Here is a 10,464-nt window from a genome sequence, read left to right on the forward strand (position 1 = left end):
CACTTAAGACTGTGGGCATCACCTGCTTGAAACCGTTCTGTCAGCCTCCTATTTAGGGGCACAGTAAATAACAGTGGTGCAGCGAGAGTGACGCTTTCCAATAAACAATCACAAAAAAAATGTTGTTACATACCAGCAATGGTGTTAAAGGTATCTAGTAACTATCTAGTGAGTATCTAGTTTATCTTTTTTTGTTTTTTGTTTTTTACTGAGAGCAACTTGTTTTGGTAAGGTGGATGCACACCCCGCCCCCTCCTGGTCACAGAGTGTTCCGCTTCCCTCCATTTGGCCATTTTTGAAGTATGCTGGGGGACGGTGTAATGAACAACCAATGACCTTCAGCCTGGACCACAAAAATTTAATAAATAGATATCAATGCATCTCTGGAGAGACTACATTAAAATTTACTGCACTTCTAGGAAACAGGTCCTAATGCTCAATTCCAATATTTTCTGAAATCTTTTTATTATTTATTTTCATTTGGTGTGGTAGTTCCAATTACTTTTAAAATCTGCCTATATCAGACTTCAGTGTGAACTGTTTGCGGCTCCAAACTGATCCACATGCTCAAAAGCAAAGTTTTAATGACTTCATGGAGCCTGCTTTACTCCAGCAAACATGGAAGAAATACCTTTATTCAAGTGTCCAACAGACGTGATTTATTGTTTCAGCGTGTGCTGAGGGGGAAATAAAAAGAAAGTGAAACTCTGGCATTTTAAGGTTTTGGCTAAACATAGGTCTGTTTGGCAGCGGGGAAGCAGCCAGAACTGGTGGGGCAGGATTTTAACAACTTCCTAAATATAGGAAGTCGAGGGCAACTTTTCATAATATCAGCGCAACAACCCCCCCCCCCCCCCCCCCCACGTCCGTTGAAATGTAATTACAATCCTCCGTTTGCAGGGTTGTATACAAACTTTGCACGTTACACCCCTCATCCAAACGGTTCCTATGGACAAGTTTCACAGGCATTTTTGGTTTACTTCTGCAATTAAGCTATGTCTGCTAGTCATTTCCGGTTGAGTATGATCTGCGTCTATTTACATTACATGGCGATGGCTCTAAAATGGGTGCATTCTCATTTAGTTCTCATAAAAGGTGGTTGAACTAGGAGGATAATATGATGAAACAGCCTAGTGTTACAACGAGGAAACATATTTCTTGAGTCCGTAAATGGGAACGCTATCAACCAGCTGAAAAGCTCAGAAGCTAATCAGTACATACATAACGATAAAGTCGGATGTGTCCCAATACGCAAACATAGGAATTAGGTGTACATGAAGGCAGATGTTCAAGCAAGCCAGTGAATGAATGATTCCTGCCAGAACGCTTGGGTGGTTACGGAGAATGGAGAGATGGAGACTCCGAAAAGCAAGTTCGCTCACCTTACAATTAACATATTTATTCGTTAATATGTTGTTATTTGTGAGTAAGTTGTTGAAATTGCTGTAATGTGTGCAATGCTGTAGTCTATTTATGACATTATCATGAGTCTCGCATATCTCTTATTGTATGCGATTTGCTGGCAATCAACTACAATCGCCACAGAGTCCACCCCATCACCCCAAACGCGATTTTGATATAAAAAATTATTATAAAAATCCCTCTGTTCGTTCATAGCGGTATTTCTCCCTAACATTCTCGTTCACACAGAAACATATGCACACACTCAGACAGAGAAGCCCGCATACATGCCAGTGGTGCAGAGGTCCACTGTAGCCTGTTACATGACTCAGAGATGTCATTCAACAAGGCTGATTAGCTCACCACAAGCATGGCACCTGTAAAATAAGTGACAAACGTGGATAAAGCTGCTGCAGGAAAGGCTCTGGAATGGTCTGCATGATAGCTGGCCCTGCTAGTTTCTCAGAGTTTTGCTTTGGGTTGGGGCAGCTCATCCAGGGGGAGACAACGTAGCTCTTTTACTATTATTATTATTATTATTATTTAACACCTCCCCATCTACTCAACGTTGTCCGTTGCTGCACAAAATTTTTAATTACACAGGACAGGTATATGATGTTATGTTCTCTTGTATTTCTGGTCTCCTTCTCTTACTGGCTTCCATGTTTGCAGGCTGCTGCTCTTTTGCCAAGATAAAATACCAAATGCTGCGCTCTGTTTTAGGAACCCTGGGAACTAGCATTCTACATTTGCACATTATCAATCTGGGACTGCTCCCATCAAATCCGTTCGAAGGAGGGACATTAAGCAGAATTTTCTAAGCTGATTGGGCTTCTTTCAAAGAAGAAGTTGTGGTTTCTTACAAAACAGATGTGATAGCAGCAGCTATGGCATAACCATATGCGCTGCCATGGTTATTTCGGTTCAGCTGCTCGACAGCTCTTGCTTTTGTCACAGCTGTATGTCCTGCCTTAAACCATAATACTGTAATAAACTATTTTTGGTTCAGGCCCAAAAAGTTGAGACGAGGGCAGGACAAGATGGATTCTTGTATGTTTGTGAATGCACGAATACCGCAAGAATTTAATTTGCAGGCAAGGTTACCATTTCAGTAATGATTTCTACATTTAAATATTTAATAATACATTTGACAAGTTATTTCAAGAATGTTTATTTACTTGTTAATGTAGGTATTATTAATTTTTTATAAGATTAAATATAAATATTTATAGTTAGTAAATTGTAGCTCTTTTGACAATCAATAGCTCCATGTCATTTACCTGCAGAGACAGAAGCTCTTGTTCCTCACCAATAATCAGACTCACCAGACAACCTTTTATCCATCCATCCCCTCATTCTCGCTCCTCTTGTGTCCCTTCGGAGTGATTGACTTTGTAGTGTAAATAAGCAGTTTAACAATATTAGAATCTCAGAAAAAAAGCACAGGCTCCAAGATTGTGAGAAGATGTTAGATTTGTTTGCAGTCATTGGTGGTTCAGATCATTCTAGGAGAAACTGACCAAAGTAAAATTTCCCACTATTACAGCTCATAATTGACTGCAAATCATACCACTATGGAGCCTGATTCTTTTAGATACTCTTGAAAACAGTCATTATTGTCTTGCAAAGCCTTAATAATTCTAATTTTGTTGTAATTATCAAGAGTTGTGTCTTACTTTAAGTACATTCACTCAATGCCATGACCCAGGTTTCAAAGGATAATGAATTATGCATGGTTAGAGCGCTCCCTATCAATTTCAGGAGAATGTGTTCTCATAAAACAAGAAATGTCAACAGGCTAAGCCATTACTAATCTGAATTGTACAAAGCCAGAAACATGACAAATAAATACGGTAGTCAAAGAAAGAAAGGAAGAGATTGAAAAAGTATGAACTGAACAAACCTACTATCTAAGTAAGATGAAAGGTTTAAGGTGAAGTTGTATGTTTAACAGTTGCAATTAAACAGTTTAGGCGAGAGGAAGAACGGGTCTCTTTTGGACGTTTAGATTTCATATTAGCATGCAAATTAGATTTTTCAGTTGTATTTGTAAGTAATAACCACCATGCTGAGGATCCCTGAGAAACACAGATCTATAAATGTATGTCCTCTTTGCTTATAGTTGTGATCATCACTCAGTTACCAGAGTGAGAACTTAGAGGCAACACGTCTTACCTTGTGGAAGGACCATCTGTCCCAAGGTAAGACCATCTGTCCCTAGCTGACTGAACATCAATGTTCAGTCAGCTTTTAGTCTGTGCTTATGTGTGTAAAGGAAGTGAGTGCAGTATACTGCATAGATACAGTATACTTTAACACACATAAGCTCTATGTTGTCTATGTAGTCACTCTACAACAACTCCCCCGCCCATTAACATGGGTTAACTGGCTTTCGATGCAAGTACCGGTAACTGTTGCTTGGACTGTGAGTCCAAGTGAGTCGCGTATTGATTTCTCAACACTAATGCAATTGCCAGTACTATTTTTAACAAACGGAGGCACATGGAGTTAGGGACCTAACTGGATAATGATATGGTTGTTAGAGTAATTATTGTTAAATAAATGAGGCTGCTTTTCAAAGAAATAGGCAACCCAATATAAGTAAATGTGGGTAAAGGACTTTCTAATCCATCTTTATACCGGAAAGAAATAATAATCTTAACTCAACAGCCTATTTAACAGTTTCAACTATGGTTACATAAACCATTACGTAAACTGTGGTACGGAATTAATAAAAATTTGATTTGGATTATTATCTTAACAAAAGCCCCCCATGATAACCCATTTTGGGTTTTCTTGGCAGAGGTAACCAGATTTCTATTAAAAATCACAACACTTCAACAGGGTTCTCTGGCTCTTTGAATGAAGGGGTCCTGCTGAGTATAATACATTCTTCACCTTACTTAACAGTGGGTATGAACTGCTATTTCAAACATGTTTTCTTTTGGAGTATTTGGTCATAAGAAAATCTGTTTTTTTTTCTCTTTTCACAAAGCACACAATTTTAGTTAAAGTCTGAGCACCATTTGGCAAACTCATCATGTTTACATTTGCAGAAAATATTTTTTCCTTTGCCTTTTCTGTAGTGCTGTGACTGTGACCTTTGGTATTTTTTGTTTTTCTTTTTTCTTTTTTGTCCTCTGTATTTCAAGTTCCCGAACCTACTTGGTAGTAAATAGTCATGACTCCTTCTCCAGTCTAGCAGCCAATGATGTCATGAAATATGTTGGAACAGGACCAAAATGCAGATATGAACTCTGGATAACCATTATAAAAAGAAATATTTAATTGAAATCAAAGAAACTTTCAAGATTCAGTATGAGGAAAACAGGGCATGGAAGCAGGGAGAGTACAACAGAAGACACCAGCAGGGAAAAATGAAACAAGGGAGCTTAAATACTGAGGAATGAAGAATGACATTGAAAGCAGGTGAGTCTGTTCAGATAACAGTAGGGAAAATGTTTATTCCTTTGTTCTTCTTCTTTTTTGCAGACGCTTGTGCTGCTTCCTCCTAACATGGTGGTTGTTGGCAGAATAACAGTTTGCTTTAGGTTAATGTGTTATTTAATTGGCAAGTTCTCATTAACAACTCATGATAACTGGTCCCATTACTTGGCTGATATTTCAAGTTTGAAATACTGAAAAACTAAAAATTCATACATTTTATGTTTTCAGTTCTATTTACAGGATGGTGGTAAAACATTTCAACCTGTGGGAAAGCTCTGCATTATTCGGCAACGGTCGTTCCAGTTTTTTGATCGATACACGATCCAGCTGCCTTTCTTAACTTAAGTCAGAGAGAAAACAATGTGAAGACAGCTGCAGTGGCCCAAAAAAAAAAAAAAGACAATACATCCGAAAACCCAATGCACATTGAAATCTCAGTGGAATGCAGCTTTAAGAGTGTCCTTACATGTAAGGACACTCTGCTGTAGACATTTGTTTTACTGACATTTTGGACCCCATAATGTTTGTTTTCAATAACCCCCAGCTTTGCTAACACTTGGTTTACATTCACATTAGAACCGGTGTACCTTTTCAAACTCACCGGGTTTATTTTTCACCTGAACTGTTGGTTCCAACCTCTTTTACCCTGAAACTGAAAAAAAAACAAAAGAACAAAAAAACACTTACACGTTGTATTTAAAAGCACTTGAAGAAGCAATGATGATATGTTTCTTGTCCAGTCGTTGGGGGCAGAAAATCTTAATTTACAATTACTGTGACTTCTTCAACAGCTACATTTTTATCAAAAAAAAAATGTTAGGAGCATATTGATAAATTAGTACAGTAAGTTGACCATAAACGGGAGAATTCAGGTAAGGTGAGTAAAAAGAAACATTAAATGTCATCAAGAAAACAAAAAAATGTTCCCTTTATACAGCTATATGTGTAGATTATTGTATAAGAATTGTATTTTAAAATTATTTTTATTTATTAGTATTTAGGGACAAAGTTATAAGTTAATTATAGAGCATCAACAAATAATTTTGGTCATGGAAAAGTTAAACAGGAAATTTTATTTTTTTTCCAATGTGTTTTTGCTGCATGCATTCAAAGTGTTGTGTTCACAAACAGAATAAGCTAAACTTTTGTTGCTATGTTGAAACACGGTTAACATTGTTTTGACATTCTAACTCTATGGAGAGTATCCATTTCCTATGACTTTACTGCAGTACTTGGTTTGGTTTGTTTTTCTAAATGACCATAATTTAGGAAAGAAGATCCAGAAGCATTTGAAGAAACACATTCTGAATGTTGTTCTCAAGCTCCCTCTGGTGGCCTTTTGCTGCCAGTGTACTTCAAATCAGATGTGCTGTATCAATAGGCTTAAGTACAAAGGATTTTGTGGCATTACGTTTGTTGTGCATTTAAAAAGGGTTATATTTAATGCAAATGAAAGTGCTGCTTCTGATCAACTAATTGTATACCTTCTCAAAGAAAACTCATACCAAGGCACTGCTGGGACAAATATGTAGTCAAATCATTTGAGCACTGCCTATAATCTTTGTTTAATATAGCTTGCTCTTTACATAAGACCTTTTTTCCTGTGAAATGATAAGTGGACAGGCTTTTCCAGTGATACTGACCATTTAAATTGCCAGTCACTCAGTCACAGTCACCCCAGACTGCACTCACAACCACGGCCACCTAAAGTCCAAAAATTTGCAAATCACGTCAACAGGCATTTTACATTGAGGATGTGAATGTAAGCGTGCTGGTTGTCTCATGTGGCTCTGTCTTGGGGTTGAAATGGATGGCTGACCTGTTCAACAAGCATCGTCTGTAACACCCAGGGATGACTCTCGCTTCTCCTGACCCAGAAAAGAGCAAAATTGACATCTGGATGGGGGATTTTCTGACATTTCTGCCTCTGCAGGCTTCAAATCAACATGACGTTTATTATAGCTATTCTTGAAAAACAAGTAAATCTCTGTTTGCAAAATATCACATTTGTCCTTCTGTGTTTTAGTTTCTTTTCTTGTTCGATAAGCTAAAAAAAAAAAGCAAGTGAGAACACACAGAAAGCCTTTAGGTTGACTTGTAATTTTATGAATAGCTTTACCACAAACATGTAATTTCAAGTGTCCAACAAACATAGAATTTCAACAAACATATATTTTGGTTGCATATGTCTCAATTCAGCGACAGTTTTACTTCTGACTGAAAACATATTGTTCATCAATAACATTCTTTTCTTGGCATATCCTGTTCATCCTGGAAATATAACAGTGATTGGATGTGAAAAGCTTTTATTTGTTCACTGACTTCCTTGGAGGACCAGGTGTGCATGGTCCGAAGCTCTACCGTATTTCATACTAATCTTTTCTTTTCGCAATACCCATTGCTTCCTGTTGGACACATAAAAGTATTCACATTATCCTCTTATCAAAAATGGAAGGCCAAAGTGGAGTTTAAAACAAGTTTACTACTTATAATCACATAATTTTTTATATGTCGTGGCTATATGTAGCTAATATACAGTAGATACCATTTTTATACCAAAAATAGTGTCTAAAATGGGGTACAAAAGGGGAAGAAAAAGCAGAACACACAGCAGCCACAGTCTGACATTGAACCATTATACAACCTCTAAAGCAAGCTACAGAAAGGATGAAGGAAAGGTTTCGGACAAACAGTAACAGGGATGAAATTAAAGCCATTGTTGGAAGTACAAACAGGGACATTGATATGGAGAAATGTGCAAGGTATGGCAGGTAAGTAAGATTTGTTCTTACAAAATCTACTTTTTACATAGTTTGCAGGAATTGAATCTCTTGGCTTCATATCTACAAACATTGGTAAAAATTGGAATAAAATAAGCTTTGGTGGGCAATGATTTTGGCATTAGCAAGCTGGAATACTGGCAAAAAAAACATATTGTCCTTGACAATGTACATCATCTACATCCAAAACCAACCTTTATCGACATTTTAAGAGTCTTGTTAGTTCACTTTTTTGTTCGATTGTTTACAAAAGGCTTCGGGGTATCCATGTTCCAGTCAAGAGAGTTGGATATTTTTATACACTAAATGTTGGCTTGTGATCCCTCTGTGTTGTCAGTTGTCAAAATGATGTGAAAATGGTGACAGATGGACATGCAGTAAGAAAAAAAATCTATTTAAACAGTAGAAAATCTCTTAAAAGCACGGGGCAGATTGAGACTGACTGCTTTGATCTTTTGGTTAAATGCAACTTAAAAGATTTCAGACATGCACTGATGAAATAATCATCAATTTTCTGTGTTATTGGTAAAACTTAAACAGCCAGTCCCACCTTAGGCAGCTTGTTATGTTTTATGTGATCCAATAAACTCAGCTGCCAAGACAATGTTTAAATTTACAGTAAAACAATATTTTTTATTACATACAGAAATGTATTATTCAGTTGACCTGTATGGATGTGAATTGGTGAATTAAACGTTTCAACATATCAGCGACATTTTCAAATTAGCTCCAGATGATACTCAATATTAAAAATGAACACCAACTATAAATGCAATGAAATGACCATAATGGGCTTTGAATGTAAAGGTTATAACTCATACTTGATGAGAACAAACAGGCATCAGAGGACACTGTATGTGAACTGTCTGAATCGCATCCATAAACGTGGTCATACTGTTGCTAAAGAAAAGGTATTTGCAATGCAATATATTGACATTTTACAGGACAGCCAAAGAAATATCAACCATTTTCATAGCTGTAGCATTTTATGTGTAAGAAAAGCAACCAAAACCAACTGTAATGTAACTCAACCATGACATAAATGTACATCTTTGTAGGATTTTTGATTGACCGCATGCTTTGTAAAAGCAACATAATTAAATTGGCACCATTCTAATTTAATTTGAAGGAGTGGACTGCATCCTGCGGTGCTACTTTGTTGCTTAGGCTTTTTAAAGGAATGTCTGCAAATGACATAATAAACTGGAGAACTTACTGAAGCTACTGCAGCTGCTTTGGGCCAGAAATGAAGCCTTTAGTTTTAATTAAACATGCACATGTTTCCATAATGGTAAATAAAGAAGAATGTTTCAATGTAAAGAAAGCATTCTTGTGAATCATATAAAAAAAGTTTTAAGTTATTTCCTTTGAGTGCAAAGCTATAGAACCATTGTAATATTTATTAACATAAGTATAATATTTTCCCAACAAAAAGGGCTGAAACAAATTGACGCAACATAATTATATATTTTTCTCAGTAAATTGTTGTTAAGGTTTCCTTTTCTTCATTTAAATATTCAGCCTGTTGACACGATCACAAAACAAAAAGCCCCATTGGACTTTTTTATGAAAAAGTGTATTTGATACCTCATTGGTTTAGGCTCACTTTTCGTCTTCAATAAAATAAAACTGGAAAAAGAACGTACAATAAAATAAAACTGACTTTAGATAATATACATGTGCAATCCAGTAAGTTGGAATCCCATTAAAAAGCTACTTTATTTCCAAAAAATACTGGAGATAGACACCTGCCCCATATATGTACTCAACGCTTGCTTGTTGCTCCTTCTGCATGAATTAATGCATCAGTGCAGCGTGGTAACCAGCCTGTGGTTCCGCTGAGGTGTTGAGAAAACCTGGGTTGCTTTGAAAGCAGCCTTCAGCTCATCTGCAGTATTAGATCCCGTGTCAGTATTGTCATCTCCGTGACAATACTCCGTAGATCCCAAGTGGGGTTTGAGTCAGGCTAGTTTGTAGGCTAATCAAACAGGGTCATGACATGGTCAGTTTGTACTTTTTTGTTATTGTGGGAAAAGTGCCAAGTCCTGCTGGAAGTTAGGTCAGCATCTGCATAAAGCTTGTCCGCAGAGAAAAGCATAATGAGCTCCATAACTTCCTGGTAGATGGCTACTCTGATATTGGACTTGATAGTAGACGCTGGACCAACACCAGTGGACGACACATGCTCTCTAAATCATCTCTGACGTTGGAAACTTCTCATGGGGCCCAAAGAAACCTCTCAACTGTTTCTCCAGACGGGGTCCTTGGTTTCCATGTGAAAGTTTCATCTGAAAGGAAGGCTTCGAACCACTAAATTTGATTTGCTTCACTTTCCTCTCAAAGCTGTGGTTATCCAAGTGGGTTTCACAATTTTCTACACTTTTGCCTTCGACACAACTTTCTGTTATTATACTTCGATACACAACTCTGTAAGCGTCCAGCTTCTTTAACAAACACACTTTTGGACTTACCTTCCTTGAGGAGGGTGTCAACAGTCTCGTGTAGGCCAACACTTCTATATCACAATGTTATGGTTTACCTACTTAGTTTTAGATTCTAATTGTGAACAGGCCATTATATCATGTTCTAATCTTTTGCAGCAGTCCCTCATCCTGAGCATGACTGTGGCAGCAGGGAGAATCAGAGATCCCCTTTAACAGGAAGAAACCCCCAGCACCACCTGGCTAACTTTATGCATGCAGAACCTTTATGACACATTTTCTCATTTTGAACTGAATTCCTGAAATAAGGTACGTTCTTCATGGGATTCTAATTTGCCGAGTTGCACCAGTTGCCCATCTGCTACAGGGTAGTATCAGAGCGTTGAGCACAGAAA

Source organism: Fundulus heteroclitus, chromosome 12 (assembly GCF_011125445.2).
Source record: "Fundulus heteroclitus isolate FHET01 chromosome 12, MU-UCD_Fhet_4.1, whole genome shotgun sequence".
In the NCBI taxonomy this organism is placed as follows: Eukaryota; Metazoa; Chordata; class Actinopteri; order Cyprinodontiformes; family Fundulidae; genus Fundulus; species Fundulus heteroclitus.